A 19,935-nucleotide genomic window follows, 5' to 3' on the forward strand; every position below is an offset into this window, starting at 1 on the left:
AAATAATAATCTCAATATATAGAATCTGAAGCCAAATTGCATTGTATATACCTAGTGACACATTTTAAGCAACATACATTTTTTATTATAATTTCATAATACAGTCTTTATTTTTTTTTATATCAATGCGTATTCTTCTAAATTGAGATGCTCCTCCAAAGACAGAGGCCTCTGTGAGTTGCTGAATCAGCAGGCGGGTCTGTCTCTGTCTGCACCTCCATCAGTCCTGCAACACATGGATGATGCAGCGAAAAAAATACACAGTGCAAAAAAGCGCAAACAATGGTGACAGAGCAGTCATCAAAAAGAGCCCCTCCTATGAACACTATAACTTAACCCTACCGCTCCTGGCTACAAAAATAACACCAAGGGTTACCAATGCCCCCGAAAAATGATAGCCATAAATAGGTTAAAAGGATGTAAAAAAATGGATTGTACTAGTCCCACTGTATATTATCCCCTGAAAATAAAAAATGGTAATGCACAAAGATACTAAATAAGCTGACATTTTGTCTTTACAACGCAAAGTGGGCCCTTTTCTGTCAAACAAATACCTTTTCATTAGTTTAGCTAATACATTTACTGTTGCAATAAAAGCAGGAATTGACTGATGTCTACAAGGAAGCTAGGAAGATAGACATATTTCAGCGCTGGCATAAATACCTCTTTATCCGGATGCTGTAGCAGGAAGGAGAATCAGGAACAAAAGCAGGAATCAAGCAGAAACTGGAGAAATAGAACACAGGGGGTGGGGGGGACAAGAGGGTAACACATTAGGCTTTTTTTTGTATAAAGCACTGGAAGAAGACGCACTGCCAGTAAGGAAAAGAGATCTGCAGACAGTAGTGATGTGGATTTAACACACCTTCTGTTCCCTGGCACTGCAGCATAATGCTCTTTGTTTTAATTCAGCTGATGCTTAGGAAGAGGGTACTGGCAGAACTGGTTAATATCCTCCTATGGAAAATACAGGCTGAGATCCACTTTATTCACTCCCTCCCTACCTCTCCACTGGCTCCCTATGCCAAGGATTGTGTCAACCACCAGCCTGTCTCTGTAAAGCCTGCAGTGGTACTGAGGAGAGGGGGCGAGCGGCAGAGAGGGAGGGAGGAAAAAGGAGGGGATCGGGAGAGAAGGAGAAAGGGGGGAGGAATAAAAAAAGGATATCAAATATTTTGGTGAAGAGGAGGAGGAGGTAAATGAGAGCAAGAAGGGTGGGGAGAGGAAAGATGGGTAAAGAGCAGGTGGTAAGATGGAAGATGATGGAAACAAAGGATAGGAAATTAAAATTAGGAAAGAATGTGTTGTTAGGAAACAGGCAGGAAAGGTTAATATGCAGAATAGATAAAATGATGAGAGAAATCTAGGAATAAACACAGAGCTCTTCACTAGCCCTGGAATGTTCTAGAAGGGAAAGCCGATAAGAGACGCGTCATTGTTCACTTTCAATGCGATGATGTCCTGGTGTCCACAGGATTCCATAGTCAGCTACCTGCCTGGCATTTTAATTAGCAGCCATATTTCAGGATTACAGCATTACATTGCCTCCTCCTCTTCCTCTGATACACAAAGACTTAAAGGTGTACCTACCTTTCGACAACCAGAACCAGCACCTTTGAAATGTACAAATTACTCATGTCACCTACACAGTGTGGTGGTAGCCATGTTGTGGGTAGTGCCAGTATTCATGAGATTGCAGTACATTAGCTTGGTGATGTCACCGTGGTAAGAAGCTTTGTCCCACTGATATAGAGCAACATGTGAGCACCTGGCAAACCACAAAGCCATATTCAACAGGACAAAGTAAACCTTGTTATATTACATGTCACACAAAATGTGAACTGTGTCGGTATAAATTTTTATACATCCTTCTGTGTATTTGTTGAGCATTTAAAGTGCATTTCACATGAATTTTTATGAACTCTAAGCTTCGGTAGTATTTTTGCATCCTCCCAAGTTCATTAAACATATGATCTGTTATATACTTTGCACACCCCTGCTTTCACTTGTATAGGATAGGCCTGACAACATGAGTTTTTGAAATCACAACTTTTAGGCACATAAATTATACCAGATCACACTGAAATATACAGAATGCAAACATTTTTATAACACATCCTAAAGTTACATTTTGGGCAAATAGATGTTTATTTGAGTATATTACTCAATAGCTAAAGTCTTTGCATTTGGGTTACAAAAAGGGGATTCATATTTTTTACATGAATACAAGGCCAGTCACACACACATGAAAAGAGCAGCTATGACTGGTCTTTAATAAAGGAAGCTCCAACACAGAGGTAACATTTCACTCTTATTTACTGAACAGAACAGGAAGACATAAATCACTTTTATTGAAGATTGGCAGCATGATAAACCAGTAAGTATACACTATACCTACTCTTATAAATGGACATTTATGGACACTTCCTGCAGAAAAAATATAGGAGGTGTAGGGGTGCCCCAATTTACAGCAGGGCATTAACATGCTTAGATAACATAGACAGTTTTAACATTTGTGTCTAAAAAAGGAGCTACAGACAGACAGAATGGCATGCACAAACTAATGCACTTTGGTGTTCAATAGTACATCATTATACTTATATTTTTAATGGAAGCAGTGTTAATACCTGTATAGGATCTAATATTATTGCCCTGAATTCCCCGTATTGCAGGGCTCAGACTGGTGGAGGGAAAAGCAACACAATGAGCCAATCAGTTGTGCTGCATAACTTATGTATTAACAAGGAACATGCTGATAGGCAGAGGGAGAAAAGTGACAAGGAGATAAGCTTGCAATATCTTTTACATTTTAATCATATGGTGTGAGAGAAATAAACCTGTATATATGACTTAACTGCTTCAAAGAAAAATATTGTCCTTGGTCTTGCCAGACAGAGCTGTGCTCTATAGTACAAATTAGAAAGTAAAGCTTGCACATAATACAAAATCTTTGGAAGGTAAAAATATATTCATTATTTTACATGTGTCTTTAGCTGTTTTGTCATAGTTTAAAGTTCCCTCTATGGACACTATTTCCCTGAACGTTTCATCTACTCTCAAAGGGCTTGATTTATTAAAGCTCTCCAAGACTGGAGTAGAGACTATCATGGGTGAACCGGGGTGACTTGGCAAATGTTTTGAATCCTGCACCAGATCCATTTCAGGTTTGCATGATCACCCAGGTTCTCCCAAGATAGTCTATCTTCTAAAGTCTTGGAGAGCTTTATTAAATCAGACCCAATAACTAAGTTAAGTGAGAAGCAAGTTTAATGTTGGAAAATTGTGCTTTAGGGGTTGAAGTCAGGTCCTTCTTTAATGTAAGTAAAATTTCATCCTGCCAATGTGCTCCAGGCAATTCTGGGAGTGGAAGGTAAAAAAATGTGCTTTGCTTCACCATCTGTGAACAAGGAGCTAATGTTCTTTGTTTAATGAGGAAAAGCCTCGTAAAGAAATGAAGCCGTCATCAATAAATTCACAGCAACCAGAATGTAAAGCAGGAATAGGAGATGCAGAAAAAAGAAAAGATGGAGCAAAGGGTTTAATGAAAACATGAAACTATTTGCCATATATGCTAAAGAATACTAAAAAGTAAAAAAAGTATTTGCTGTAACAAATACAAAGTTATGTCAGGATGATAAAATATTCTAACACAATTGTTCTAGTGTTAAAATACACTGCTATTGTTAATTCTATTCTTATTAGAAATAGACAGTAGTCAGAAGTGAACTCTTCTTTTTTTTAAAGGCATTTTTTGATTTACAAAAAAAAACTAAAATATTGGCCATGCCCATATTCTTCAGGGTTTTCAACCAGATGAATGTATAACTTAGATAATGAGTTGTACAGCCAATTTGTCTGAACAAGTGAACAAGTTAAGGGGTAAAATTGCCCCCCATTATAAAAGTTGGCTTTCATGAATTTAGTATTTAGCAGTCTCAGAAACTAGATAATGGTAAGCTAGATGTTTAATACTATCTCATGTCCCTATAATATTTTTTTCTACTAAAAGCAAGTATGTTTGTTGGTTCCTATCAAACTTTTTTCTTTTCTCTTGCAATACTAAATTAAGAACAAAAATCTAACCTCAGTAAGAAACCTTTACCCAAGATCCAACAGCTAAGTCTGAGAATTCTGGGTCATCCATACATATCTAGTAGACTTCCGGATCATTCAATTATCCTGAACAGTTTTGAAGGCTCTGTTCACATCTAATAGTTCTCTCAGCAATAAATTATGCTCGGCTTCCGCGGTTAAATCATTAGTAAACAGTCCTGATCTTTGTGCTACACTGCAGCATGTTACAGAAAGTATTTTCCTTTATTCAGTATACTGCATTATTGTTACCTGTAATGTTGCCAAATATATATATGTTGATGGGTTTGAAAAGAACATTAAGATGCAAAACTGCAAGAAAATGGATTCTCTAACACATGTAACACCCCAATTAAACTTTTGATAGAAATCAGCTAAACATATTCCAGGTGCTGCAAACCAGACAGAGCTGTGCTGTACATTGGAAATAATAAAGTAGAGCTTGTACATAATACTAACTCTTTGGAAGGTAAAACAGCTCTAATATAATAATAATTTTACATTTGTATTTTAATTGTTTTCCCAGAGTTTAATGTTACCTCTATAGACACTATTTGCCTGGAGGTTTCATCTTCTCTTAATGGACCTGATTTTTTAAAGCTCTCCAAGACTGGAGGAGAGGCTGAGTGGATAAGAATGTTCCCTACCAGAATATACCTCTGGAAGCAGTGATCTGTCTGCAGAGGTCTGACCACCTGCTGAGTCAGAGTGCTTTTCAATCAGCAAAAACCTTTGTTCCCTGCTGTGCAGGACTTAAGATAGGATTTGCAGGATTTCAGGTAAAGGGATTGTCTTGTAACTCTTTAGAGTAAACTAAGCCAGAACAGAAGCAATTAAGTTTATAAAAAGTGCATGAGTGCAGTAAACTGCACATTAAATTAGTTTTGTTTAGGTACATATATGCATGTTGAGCAAAAAGGAGTAAAAAAGATTTATCTGTACGCTAGAGATGGTAAAATCACCATCAAAAATGTTACTGTCCATGAATTGTAGATCTTGAACAGGATTAACTGAATAGACTCGGCACTTCACACTCAGCTCCCACCACATCCCACTACCGCTATGCAAGCAGGAACATGTAAACGCATATAGCAAAATTATTACTACCATTAAGATAAGCCATATGTAAAAACTGAAAATGATACAAATATAGATAAGTAAAAATCCTATAGTGCCCCAAAAACGTATCATGAACTGATAAAACATAATATGAGATATAGTCATTAATTATTGTCTAATAGTGTATATATATCTATAGGAGCACACAATGAAAGAAATAAGAGAAGAAAATCAAAAACAAGCATCTAAAGAATTGAGAATAAAAAGAGATTAAATACTAAGTAATGACCCAAAGTCTTTTATCAGCACTTTGTAGAACCTTACATCTTTCTATGAGTTGGCTGACAGCTACTGACCAATAAAGCATCATGTAATTGCATCTAAATTGCACCAGATCACTACTAACTACTATGGGTGCAATTGGAGAGTAAAAGTCACTAACTTTGTATGGCATACAACAGAATATGGATATAAATAACAGCTACTTAATTATTTGCACCAATGTTTACTATGAGAGCCGAAGACAGACATCAAAAAATCAGAAAATAACCCTCTATTAAGAGAATGATATAGGATACATTGAACATAATGAGAAGGGAGTCAAATAATTGTTTGGGGGTCTTCTGGAGTTTTAGGATCAAGGTCCAGGCTTTCAGTCTGCTCTTGGACCCTACCGAGGTAAACATATAGCTTAAAGAAAAAGTAAAGCAGTAATCAAGAGCTTAAGGGTGGCAGTCAGGTTAAGAAATCATACAGAGAAAAATAATTTTCTTCATTCATCTCTACCAACACAGGTGTCTCTATACACATTCACACTCTGGATCTTCCTATTATGCGGTAAAGAATGCAGCTTGTCAAGCATGATACCTTCAAAGCCAGAGTGCAAATCCCTCCCCACCCCACCATGCTTGGCTCCTTCTGAGAAACACCCACACCGTACAAACATGGCTCTCCCATCTTAGGCTTTGTTTGGTATTCTTCGTAGTACATTTCATTTTTAATCATGTTTCCCCTTAAAATTAATGTAAATAGTTACAAGGAAATGTATAGGAGGAGTTCAAAGTGTTAAACCTAAGAAAACATTAGTGGAACTTACATTCCCTTCGGTGCAGCCCACACACAGGTTTTAATGGCTCCACAGAAGTCTGTATTACTTCTGATCAAAGAAATATCTGACATGGTGAATTTTTATATACCAGCTTAAAGCAGTCTATAAAATGTTGTTATATAATCACCTTTACTCTGTACTGAGATGTTAGCCATAACATTATTCTGCCTTGTCATAGATGCTTATGAAATGTTACTAATTAGGCTAAGTAGCTAATGTTTTTTCCCATGAAATAGCTAAATTAGTTAGTCCCTTTCATGTAGAAACCACAGCCTCCTATATGATGGGTAGAGTTTGGGTTAAGAGCAATGAAGGCCAATCTCCATTATACCTATCTTTTGTCTTTTTACCAGCTTCATATAATTAAAAAAAAATTGTTACATGCTAACAGGGTTCAGCATATAAAGAGAAAAGTGTATTTATTTAAAAAGGAGAGGCACGTATGCAGGTGTTATGTCTAGGAGAGATTACTTATGACTGTATGCAAAAACCTACTGCATTGCTTTCTAAAACTGGTTCTTACCCATATAGAAATATTGAAATGAAGGCAATGCAGGACCATAAAGATAAAGGTTAAACAGAAGTACAGCTTGTAACTTGGTTTGACTTTTTATTCACGCCAGTATTCAGTGCCCTGTCACTTCAAGTACTAACGTCATAAGGATGACGGCTTCAAAGTTTCTGTGGGTGAAAAAGTACTGGAACTTGGTGGTGGTAGGACATCTGTAGCAGCTAAACTTGTGGGGAGTCTGCTGTGTCCCTTACATGTGGTAAAAGTTAGGAGGTGTGAAAATAATTTTTTAAGAACTTCAGTAGGTTAAAGTCATTATTATGTTTTTTGATGTATACACATTCATAAAACAATACAAAAAAAATGTGTTGGTGGTTTAAAGCTTTCCATTCTACAGTGATTTAATTGCATTATAACTGTAAGCAATTGGGACTGTAGTCTGTGTTTGGATCTTTTTGGCTTGGAACAACTGTTGAAGCTTGCAGCAGCAAATTGTTTGGTTCTGGTTGTGTGCCTTCGGGGTCTGTTTGTGTTTCCTCTGTGTGCTTTAGTTTCCTTTTTACAACTTTAGCCACATTAGAATGTGAGCTCCTTTGGTAGTTGGTAGTATTGGTAGTATTTAACAATATGTAAACACTGTATACATTTTAAAAATATCTAAAAAGAGAGCCCCAAAGTCTGGAACTTTGATGGCAAATTAGTAATGGCAGTTCCTAAATTTCAGTGCCAACATAGTAATTAAGACCAGTCAAATACTATTACAAATATTTACGTGTCTGTTGTCAGTTTTGCACAGACTATCCAGTCCTTTGTTTCTGTATATAAGCACTCCTATATATATTTATGACCTTGTTTATGATTATATAATAAACCAGGATTAGGAAACCTGTGGTTCTCCAGTTGTTATAGAATTACGAGTCCTGGCACACCCTGCCAGCTAAGGCATGTAGTTACAAGCTACAAAGAGCTACTGTATATTACTTACCTATTCAGCTAAAATGTGCTCATAAAATATTATAGGCAACATCAAGACAAAAGAAAGCAGGGGTGTTGTCTATAGCAACCTAATATTTTTCATTTATCTTTCTTGTGTAGAAAGAACTATAAGAATACACCTGACTTGATGCAAGAAACATCACAGTCATTTTCATCTGAAATATTAAACATATTTAGCATATTTGTATGATTCTTTTTATAGACTGCCAATCTTGTACTTGTCATCTATGGATTTCATTCACATTTACACAGATATGCAATAATCCAAAATAAAGGGTACTATGACTATACCATTTAGAAGGTGCACTGCATTCATTTTTATATCATGGAACCTGGTTATAAAGCCTGAAACCTGATGCACAGTATACATGTTTATCCTGGAATGTAATGTATATGTAAGCTCCATATAGTATTTGCACTTAGGAAGTTCGGTTATTGTTATACCTACATTTTTATGCCAGGTTCATTGTAGGCCATAGCTGAACATAGTAGGAGATGAAAATTTGGCACGCAAAAAGCAAACAACATTTTAATAAAGCTGAGCAATTGCTTTAAACAGCAATCACTCACTCATGTTGACAGTGATAAAATGCTTTGTATATTGCTTGCTTTCAATCAATACAGAAAATACCTAATTAGTATTTGTTTTAAATATAGAGTCAGGGGTACCATAATCTGAGAAGCTGGAGCTGAAGGTTTTTTGTACTGATTTCACAGCCCTGATTTTACAGGTGCAGATTCTAAGGCTGCCACCCTGAATCTTGCTACTTCACACAATGAGTGACTAACCTGAGACAAAACAGAGTCAATATGCTTCATTAGGTTGTATCTTTTGGGCATCCACTGTCTAGACTGTCTTGTGAATGACCCTGCTCTGCCCATAAGGTCTGCTGCCTGTAGGTTTATGTTATTTGTTTATGTTTGTTTAAGGTAATTGAAGTTACTTGTTTTAATGGGGAGAACAAGAAAGCAGAACCCCACTGTGCTCTCTCCTCTTCACTTGTATTGTAGTAGTTCTAATCCATGATCGACATTGGACGAGTACTGTACAGGTGTCAGATTCTCGTCCAATACAAGCCCTGAACCGATAATCAGAAGAGAATCATCATTAAGGGGTGTACGTAGCATTACTGTGCAGTGGAATAGACTGAAAGTGAAACCACAAATGTGGAAGATTGGATCATCAACTGGAAAAACAGACCCTGACTGTGGGGAAGGAGAAACTCCCCTTGCCCTAAGTTGAGCCCTAACTCTTGCTTCATAAAATAGGTAAAATATATTGATTTTTTTTCAAGAAAATTATATACCTTTCAACTTTTGGACATACATTTTAGAAAGGACACTTGTTAGCTCAAAGTAGCTAGACAAATTACTCCCTGCCATACCACAATTTGTGGATCATAAAAATAAATACAAAAAAAAATTGTTAGACTAGAAAAAATTAGTTAAACTGAATTTTTTTTCACAAGTACATTTTCTATATGTAAGAATTCAAAATTACAGAGTAATTTAGACTCTGATGACTAAGGAAAGAGCAGAGGGGCTTGGTTCAGGAAGAGGAACAGTCCATTAAAATCAGGAGCAGTTGGGAGGTATGGCAAATGACAGTCTGTGGCAGCCATGCTATGTTGATGTTTTCTCCCCATTCACTGTCGTCTATGGCCCTGCACAGCTTATAGCATTTTTTCTGCATAAAATTTTGAAATTTTATCAAACTGCATTAACTTTATTATTAAATGTCACAATGATCTCTTATCATATTTTAGAAATCATAACCATGATCAGTGACAATATCCAATGTTAACTGTAAGAAGCTATTGATAATAATTGGTAACCATAATACCTGTAATCAGTGCCCTCTGTACAAAGAAATGAACATCTGTTTTTTAGACAGGGACAATGACTACTGCAGAATGCCAAAAATATTATTAACCTAACTGTGCTTTAAACAAATTTCTATTATTATGTCTTCTCTACTAGAATCACGTATATCCATTTGTTTGGAGAAAGTTATTTCTAATTCACCAGCCTTTGTTTAGCTAAGTAATGTGTATTCATTTTTTTTATCTTTAATTGAATGTGATAACTCCCTGATGAGTGTGAATAATCTATGATTGGAGCCTGACACACATTATCATAACCTGAGCACCATACCAAAATTTAATAGAGGTCAAAATGTTCAAAAAGAAACAAACAAAACAAAAAGCAGTGAACATTCTGCCTAATTAAAAAACTGAACAAAATAAAAGTGCAAGAAAATCTATTGTGGAAAAATACATTGTATTACTAAAAACTGTATTAAAACTACATAAAAACTAAACTAGTCCTTTTTTAGTCTCTGCTTCCTGAATGCCAGTGATAAAAATGAGGTTTAAATAGTATTTCCAGTAGAAGATGATCATGTAACAGATGATACTGTACTCACTTCAGCCATCCAGGGCTTAGACAGTAGCATTTTATAGATTCCTATAGAACTGTCTCCAAGGCATGAGTGTGGTTTGCTGATCATTGTTGCATACCATAGCATGGCTATTCAAACAGTTTTACACCACAAGCCTGAAAGAGCTCTAAAGGTAAATGAAACCAAGAGGAGAAACGAGTTAGTACAGATTTGAACCTGGACCCTACTGCTACCAAGTGATAGTACTAACCATTGGGCAATTAACATAATTTGCAAAGGTAAAAGTGCCACACAGAGATATGGTTGGTGAGAGAAAGCCTACATAAGTTGCTACAATTCATAACAGACGGGAAAACATTTTTAGCTTCACATTTAAAGGCTATGATGAAAAATGTCAATGTAATATTGCAGTGAACTTTAATTTCATGTTTTATAAATTTCAATTTTTGGATTTATTTGACCTTTACATTACAGTTTTGTCCATAATATGCCAATGTTAATGCATTTAGGAGTAAAGCAGGCACCAAACAATTTATAAAATCTAGTATAACAGTAAAATTAAAGTGACATAGACCTGCTTCCAAGGGCAGCAAGTCAAACATTTACTTTTATTATCCAACATACATTAAAAAATGATTGGTTCCTAGGACAGATACATTTATGCTAAGTAGTGCAAAAGGGTTTCTGCAGTATATGAAAACAGCTAAATAATTGCTGACAACATATATTCTGTATGGCCTTATTCTGTCTCCAGTGTACTAATAAAGAAATTGATGTTGCTTATTTAAATTTTTTTTACAGTATAGATGAGTAAGTAGGAGTATGTCTATGAAGTGAATAAAAGCATGAGGGACATTTCCCTTTTATAAATGGTCATTTCACTGATCCTATAATGTGTGTAATGGTATCAAGTCTCTGGGCTAAGCACTATATAAATACCATTTATTATTATTAATAATATTAATAATAATAATTTTAATAATAGAAATAATATTACTGGGTCCACATGGTTGTGTTGTAGCAACATGCAATTCTCATTAGCACATTGTGGTGTCAATCATATTAAATGGCATCACAACGATTTAACCCAACATACCTCCATGATGCATGATAACATATTACATTATATTAAAATATATTGGGTTATTTTCACCCAAATAAAAAATCGACCTATTTACATGAATGGGGAGATAAATAATGTGCTTGGAACTAGTGAAAGTTGCAATCGTTTTGTACAACAAACAGGTAGGAGTTTTTTTACATCAAACAGGGTGGAGATTAAAATGCAGTGTCTTAGCGCAGGGGAGATAGAAGTAATAGGCATATGCTAAAACACTGCATCTTGATCTCCTCCCTGACTGTACAGAAAGATTGCAACTTTCACTAGTCCCAAGCACATAATTTGTTCACACAATAATGCCCACACTTCATCTATCATTAATGTACACATCTGCCAACACATTGTCCCCTCAGGAGTGTATTGCTACACACTTTCTGCAACCCTGTGTTTCACCTCACCGCAAATGTCTGCACTAGCTCCTGTCTCAGCTCTTTCCACATTGTCAGCACTGAAGTCAGGTTTTAAATGTTTAAGGGGAATACAATTAGGCAAATGGAATGAAGGAATGGTGCAGGAAGCAAGGACAAACCTTGCAGATGCTACTGATTCTGCAGCAAACCTTCGTCTGCACGGTGGCTCAGTGGTTAGCACTCCAGCCTTTGCAGCGCTAGGTCCCAGGTTCTATTCCCAGCCAGGACATTATCTGCATGGAGTTTGTAGGTTCTGTGTCAGAACCAACATCCCAAAAACATGCAGTTAGGTTAATTGGCTTCCCCCTAAAAATTGACCTTAGACTACATTAATGACATATGACTATGGTAGGGACATTAGATTGTGAGCTCCTTTGGAGGGACAGCTAGTGACATGACTATGGATGTTGTACAGCACTGTGTAATATGATGGTGCTTTATAATTACTGTATAATAAGAAATGCAGCACACCCCTATGGGAAGTGTTGGGGAGAAGCCCTAACCTTTATGTCAAAAAAGGACTCCAATGTTATTATTAAGAGAAAATATTACATTGTAGCAATTCAAAGAAATATAATTATAATGATCTGTTAACCAGGAATAATTTTCTCTTTGTATACCTATATGTTATGTATACAGGTTGTCACCTGTAACCGTTATTTATTGTATAGTGCTGTTAATATGTTGGCACTTCATAAATACAAAATATATATTTTATGCATATTCTATGCTGCTAAATAGACCCTAATGGTCAAATGGGTTGTGAAGAAAGGGTAAAATGAAGCAGATGCTGCTCTGTCCGTGGGACACTGTGGCTGAGCTGATGAAAAGCTCACAATTATATTAATTGATGTCACATGGCCCAGTGCACAGTCATGCTAAAGAAGCAGATGGCTGTGTATTAGCATTTAAATGAGCTTGAGCCTCTCTAATATAAGAAATAAAAGTACAGGGAGCAGGGATGGTGCATTCAGAACTGCTGAGTATATGTGAGCCAGGCTGAATCTCATAATACTGCCTGCAAGGGAAGGTCAGCTCAAGTGACAGAGACTATAGGCCCTATGAACAACCAGTCTGACAGCTCTTTATTTCCAATCCATGGTCTGAATTCAACATCTGGACTTTAAATGTGACCATTAGATGTGTACAATTACTGAAAGAAAATGATCTAACTGCTTGGATAAGAACTGATACTAAATCATATTAAAGCTGAACTCCAGGCAGTTATAAAAAGCCAAACTAGCAGTAGAACTAGTACTTTAATCTTTTTTATTAGCAGTCTCCTGTAATCCCCTGCACAGCAGCACCTCAGCTTGGAAATGGAAGGACAGCTATTTGAACCAACACTGTAATAATGTATTAAGTGAAGACATCCCTTAGGGCACATTCATACAATATAATGCATTATGATTATTGCACACAATATTGCAAAACACTGGCACCCAAACACACTGAGGGATACGCTCAGTTCTTAAATATCAGCTTTACTCCAATATCATTCTCTTAAAGTGGATGTAAATTCTAAGGATGGATTCACACTGTGCACTAACATGATTTATGGTGTGCATTAGTGTGCAATGTAATGAGGTTTGCGGTGTGCTGTGTTGTGCACTGTGTCTATAATACAGTGGTGAATGGTACCACAAGGCACCTAGAGAAGGTGCATTGTGGTATTGTTATATATGGTTTTCAATTTACCAATGTATACCACAATGCTTACCTTTACTAAGTGACATTTAGTTAGCTAAAGAACTATGTATCATAAACCACTGACATTTTTAAATAAGATACCTTTTCATTCTCTTTTGCATCTTAGTGTCATTGATCCCCTGCAGTTTTTTTCTGTCTACATGCATGCATTCAAGTGAGCAGTGATAATGACTAGGGATGAGTTGGAGTTTACCTTGAGTTTGAGAAATGTGCAAACTACTGTAATCATTTGAAAACAGGAAACTTTAAAGCAGGTATGATAGCAACAGGTAACTCCTAGGCAGTTGTTTGCCTTGCAAACTGCATTCTTAACAGTGGTTTTCATAGATGGTACCACCTCCAAAACCACCAACCAATTGGTATACTCTCCACTATTTACAATAGAATCCCATTGGAGTCTTTTCTAAGGTTTACTGAATAGGTTCACCTCTAAAGGGTTAAAGTTTACCAAACACAGAGTAAATGGAGCTCAGTGCTTTTACTCATCACTAATGGTGACAACAGTGGATCATGTCTATGTAATGTGTAAAGAAACAGCCACTTGTATGGCCAGTTGGATGCTAATATCAAGGAGTAATACCATGGTAAAAGTGATATGAGACAAGGACAGAGTGTTTTCCAACCCTTAACAGGATACTCCAGACAAGAACCTTTATGGGCGGATCACAAGATATTTTCATGTGAAAATTGCATAACAGAAAATGTTGAAAATTACTTTGAATAGACATTAGCTTGTTAAAACTTACAGCACTCTTTTTGTTATTTGGATGTATATTTACTAAAGGAAGCACTTGTATGGGGTAACCAGGAAAGGCTGGGAGAGTTTGATAAAGTACAACAGGTATTAGATGAGCATTGTATACCAATATATCAGCTGTATATCATCTAAGACTCTTCCTTTCACTGGCATATACAGTAAAAGTAACTACCTGATAACCCGGCGTTGTCCGTGTATTTATTTATTGCAATCTTATTTTACACAGGAAAAGGAATCAAATAAAGCTATAGTGATTTTCTTGTCTACGGTGTTGTTTCATTTTTCTGCCTTTGATTGCACTTGGCCAATTGCCTTATGTTTTGTCGAAGGCATTATTACAGGCCAGAAATTTGTAAAAGAGTCAAAAAAAGTATGTAAAACTTTAAGCAAAAGGCACACTGTCACTGAGCAATACATACACAAATACATACAAGCAAATATACCTTTGACATATACCACAGCGCTGTACAAAGATCAGTGGTGCACTCACGTGTTTGAGTCATATGCCTAGCAATTTTGTCAGCAAGTTTGGTTGAAATGTCTGCATGCATTTTCTAGTGATGACATACACACATACATCCAAATATAGCTCTGACATAAAGCACTGCACTGTACAAAGATGACTGGTGCACTCACATGAGTCATATGTATAGCAAGTTTGGTTGAAATGTCTCCATGCGTTTTCGAGTGATGGTGGAACATACACACATACATACGTACATCAAATTTTACATTATATATATATATATATATATATATGTATATAAATATATATATATATATATATATAGCTCTGACATATACCATAGTGCTGTACAAAGATCAGCAGTGTCATATGTCTAGCAAGTTTGGTTTAAACACTGAGCTAGATACATTAGTCTCTGTACAGAGGAACTGACACTCAAATGTCCCCCAACAGTCACACACTATTATTATACATTTATATACCTCTGACATATACCACAGCGCTGTACAAAGATCAGCGGTGTCATATGTCTAGCAAGTTTGGTTGAAATGTCTCCATGCGTTTTTGAATGATGGTGGAACATACATACATACAGTTTTATATATATGGATGGCCCTTGCACTGACCCTAATCTTTAAAGAGGACATATTAACCCCATCACACCATACGTTTAGGATTTAATCTATCACAGGGAAGAAAGAAAACAATGATTATAGAGGTTTAATCTTTGATTCTGTTCTCCTAGTACATTGCACAGGGTGGCACCACATCTACCTAATTACTCTAATAACTACCTGCCAAGAGCATCAGCAGACATCAACACTCAGACACACCATGAATGACCACCAGTAACTGGCAATGATAACACTTACTTCTAACATCTAACAGTAAAAATGTAATTGTAGCAAGGCACACTTCTCAAAACAATGAGGCCAAATCGAAGCACTTAATTATTAAATCATCATAAACCATGAACACATTGTATTTCATTATTTTTACATTTTCCAGCTGCTGCAAGCAAAAACAAAAGATGCAGTATTAAAGAATGCACAAAATGTACTATATTTACTAACAATTTACATGACATGTCAAACCATTTCTTTATTTTGGATGTATTAGAGGTTAGAACCCCAGTATTAAAGTTTAGAACCCTTGCCATGTGTCCATGTGTCCTTGTTGGGAAAATGTACCTTTATTCATGTTGTAATTTCAGTGCATCTTTAAAAAGGAGTAAATACCTATAAAACACATTTATGTATGTAATGAGCCATAATAATGGCAGGCAGTAACAATATTACCTGTTCTACCTACTTGACACAGTATATTTTTATCAGAGCCCCTTGCAATAGAACGGCTTTAGACTGAAAAGTGTAAAATCAATTTATCTGAGATTGCCATTCCTTACAGTTTATTCCCAGTTGGCAAATTTAACACCCCCCTCTCCATTTTTATAATCATAAAGTATCATATTCACCCAACTGTTTGTATATACAATGCCCCTACTAAATCTACATCAGCATCAAAGGTCTAGAAGGTAAACAATGCAAAAATGTTTTTTTTTACTTCACAAGATCTCATCTGAACACTTTGGCTTTCCCACAATGATTGTGTTAACATGCTTTCATTTACTGCTATGTTTTTCTTTTCTCCCCCTACGCACAGGATTTTATTAGCTTTTACCATATAAACATGACCCACAAATTACATAAATATTAAAAAAGACCTAACAGCAGCCTAAACGTCTTTTTTGTGCTGTGTTTTTATATAATGGGACCTAATGGGACTATTAAATCCAATAGTTGGTTTGTATATATGTAGGAAACAAACCACAGAAAGGACCATTCTCTACAAAGGTTTGTTTTTATTGCTTATTACATATATATTGCTTTGGATTATACTGGGCTATGTTATCAGCAAAAAGTGTATCAGTATTCCAGACAAATGATAACTCCACACATATGCTCAAATGTACTCGTACCTGTAAACCTCATTCATGTACAGTAAACCTATTGATAGCCTACACCAACAGCAATTTATATTCATTAATTTATGTTTCCTATGTTTCCCTACCAAAAGTTCACCTTACTTGAGCTTCAGTGTCAGAGATTACACAGGTGAATGACATCACTTAACCCCAACATATGTTCAAACCTGTGAATTACCAGAGCACTGTAACCCAAAATAAATGTCACTATTTGGAGTTCTGGCTATGAAATTGGTACAAGACATTCCAAGGACATGATCTAAATAAACAGTCGTCATCTGCATTTAAAGATCATGTGCACAGAAATATTCAACTTAGAGGTCGGTACAGTTCGGCACTTTTCAAAAGTCACAGTTAATTATCTTCATTATACTCAGGGCCAGATTTGCAGTAAAGGCTCTGTGAAGCCTGGAAGTTCTTTGCCGTACTGCCTGCATATGTAATAGGGAAAGCAGGTGTACCCTTTTACAGAGGGCATGCAACCAGACCAAATGATATATAGAGGGGAGAAGGGAGTCTTAAAATTGCATATATGTGTTGCTTTCTGTCCTTTCTGTACACAGATCAGTGTACACTATACAGTATGACAAGAGATCATATGGGCCAATGTGCAAATCCTGCATCCCCATGGTTCTGTCTGCACTGCTTGTATGTGCACACTCACAGTATAACTCAATGGCATATGTATACCCATTTGCAGAGGACAAATGCCATCCCTGAAAGAATGCAGAAATGACCAGGATACTGACCAAATCCAGACCAGTCAGGGGCTAAAAGGAACAGCGCTGTATTGCAGACCACAGTTCCGAAGTCAAAACTGATCAGCAAGAATAAAAAAAAAATGTAAAAAAATTAAGTTACTATATTAGAGGCACATTTATTTTTTTCCTTTAATATAGATCGATTTAGGGATATAAAAAGCCTAGCAAGTAACGTATCATGTTTGCTGTCCTTTAGTCTGTTACATATACTATTATAGCATTTTGATATATCTGTTCAATATCCATTGATACTGTCAAAATCTAGTGCCGGTCTGTGTCCTCTGCACACTGCACCATTCTTTCAAGCATTCTTATCATCATTTTCTGTAAATATGGAACTCCCGGTCTCTAAGGTATGCAGACGATGAAAGGAATTGATATTGCTCTGTAGTCCTGTCCTAGAGTGATAATTCTGCTTCTCCATGGAGTACAATAAGGGAGCATTGTTACTGGTAAACTGATATACATTAATAATTTTGGGGTTTGGATACCATTTAAATAATTGACACAGAGAATACATTGAACCAGTTTACTAGTAATTACACGGTAATACAAAAGTGTAACAGTTTAGGTATTGTTTTATATAGTAATCAAGGAAACCCTCAATGTTATATCACTTTTTGTCTAAAGTGTTAAAACAGCCAGATAAAAAAGTTAAATACTGAGTTATTTTTTCACACCTATTTAATTTTAGCTGACTGTTTAATCCTTATAATCTTCACTGCTAGGAAAGTAGATTTCATACCATCTATACTTGCAAATCTTCTACTTACATAATTCCTTCTTGACCTGAGATATGCTGTGAGCCCATTCTTTATGAATGTCTTCCAATACTGCTTCAGAGTGCCATTCATTTTGATTGGCACCTTAACACTTAGGAAATACACCTTTACTATATGTATTCAAAATACTCCTGAATGCCAAGGAAGGGTAAGATCCTAACAGGACATGAAATATGTCACTGGCTTATATTACAAAGGAGAAAAGGACAATGTTCTTCTGCAAGTTTCACAAATGGGTCATTATCCTGTCCTTTTTTGTTTGTAGTCATTTTCTTCTCCTACATGATAGCAGGGGGTCGCGCTAACAAGCAAGAAAACAGCAGTTTCAGACAATCTTAGAAACAGCCTTCATGTTAGTAAAAAAATGGATATAGAATACTTTAAGTATATGTAATGTTGGATCTTTTTTTAGCTTTGGCTAGACCAGGGAAATGTTAACCCCCCTGTTAGGTTTATATAGCTCAGCTGGAAAGACTCACCTTCTATGTCTGCCTTGGTGACCATTGTCTATGGTACAGAAAGTAATGGGGAATTCAGAACTGTAAAGTTACCACCAAAAAAAGAGGTGGAGATCTGTCAACTGCAATTGGTAACAACTTGTCATTAAACAAAATTTTAGGAACTAAATGTAAAGAATTAAATATAAAGCTAATATTAGAGTCATACTTATAAAATAGTTATTTTTACTGTACTAATGTTAATGCATAATGCAATCACCTGAATCACTACTTCCCCTTAATTACTCTATGTACGTATGCGGCTTCCTTTGAATTTTTACTGACTCAGGCATTTTCCTTAAAATTAGGGGACAAAATGACCAGCAGAAGCAGGTGGATATCCCGTAAGCCTTTCTGGCTTGTCAACGGTGCAGAATCTCTTCCCATTCTGTAGATTTCATCATACCAGGTGCTGCTTACTGTATTTAATAAGTCTCAAATCCTAAGGGCTTCTCTCAATCTTTTTTTTTTCTCTGCTTAACAAGATTCAATATAAGTGATTCTCCAAATTAATAAAACAATAGGGTTGAAAAGTGTGAGTGACTGAAAGCAAAAATTTGCCTTCAGCATTTTTCTTCATCACATCACTGTAATAGGCAATACATTTAGGGCACTATGTATTTACTGTTTTATCCAAGATTCAGAATACTTAAGGTAACATTCAATTAGAAAAATATGTGCATGTTAAGTAAAACAGATGGGAATCTTAGGTAAAAACATTGATATCAAGGACTCTTATGCTTCTTCTTCACATATTTATCGAACTCCAACAAAGGCACTGATTTATTGAAGGCTGGAGAGGATATACTTTCAGCAGTGAAGCTAGGTAATCCAGCAAACCTGGAATGGATCTTGTCCAGGATTGAAAACATTTGCCAACAAATAGCTAATGACTTTTAGGAAATCCATTCCAGGTTTGCTGGATCATCCAGCTTCACTGATGAAGGTGTATCTTCTCCAGCCTTCAAAAGCTTTAATACATTAGGGCCAAAGAAGCTAAATACACACCATACAATACACATTTGGGGATTTTCTTTACTTGCTAAAAGATTTGTCATTCTGTTTGCCAGTTTTGTGATCTATGTTACCCTGCCAGACAGCACAGGCAGACGTAGGATATCCACTGCTACTACAAAATTACAGAAAGAACTGGGCACACTTCTTTTTTTGTTAGTAGGTCCAGAACACACATAAGTGAAAATCATTTAGAATTTTTAGTGTCGTACTTAAATCATTTAATCCATTTACATGTTTATCTAATTACTAAATTACACTAACTTG

General features: G+C 36.1%; 1 protein-coding gene across 13 annotated transcripts in view; it reads right to left on the reverse strand.

Moving 5' to 3' along the window:
• MAP2 (microtubule associated protein 2) overlaps positions 1 to 19,935 on the reverse strand; it is a 129,261-nt gene that overhangs the window by 76,295 nt on the left and 33,031 nt on the right. For 3 of the 13 annotated variants that reach the window (XM_072418600.1, XM_072418601.1, XM_072418596.1), the window contains exons 1-2: positions 866 to 1,076; positions 664 to 726 (exon numbers count right to left, since the gene is read on the reverse strand). The exons of 1 other annotated variant lie outside the window; for it this stretch is intronic. The gene's annotated coding sequence lies outside the window, so the exon portion shown is untranslated. Of the gene's footprint in view, positions 1 to 663; positions 727 to 865; positions 1,083 to 1,590; positions 1,610 to 19,935 lie in introns of those variants that run through there. 9 more of the 13 variants (XM_072418595.1, XM_072418590.1, XM_072418597.1 and 6 more) reach the window with 6 other exon arrangements.

The sequence above is a fragment of the Pyxicephalus adspersus genome, chromosome 7 (genome assembly GCF_032062135.1).
Source record: "Pyxicephalus adspersus chromosome 7, UCB_Pads_2.0, whole genome shotgun sequence".
Lineage (NCBI taxonomy): Eukaryota > Metazoa > Chordata > Amphibia > Anura > Pyxicephalidae > Pyxicephalus > Pyxicephalus adspersus.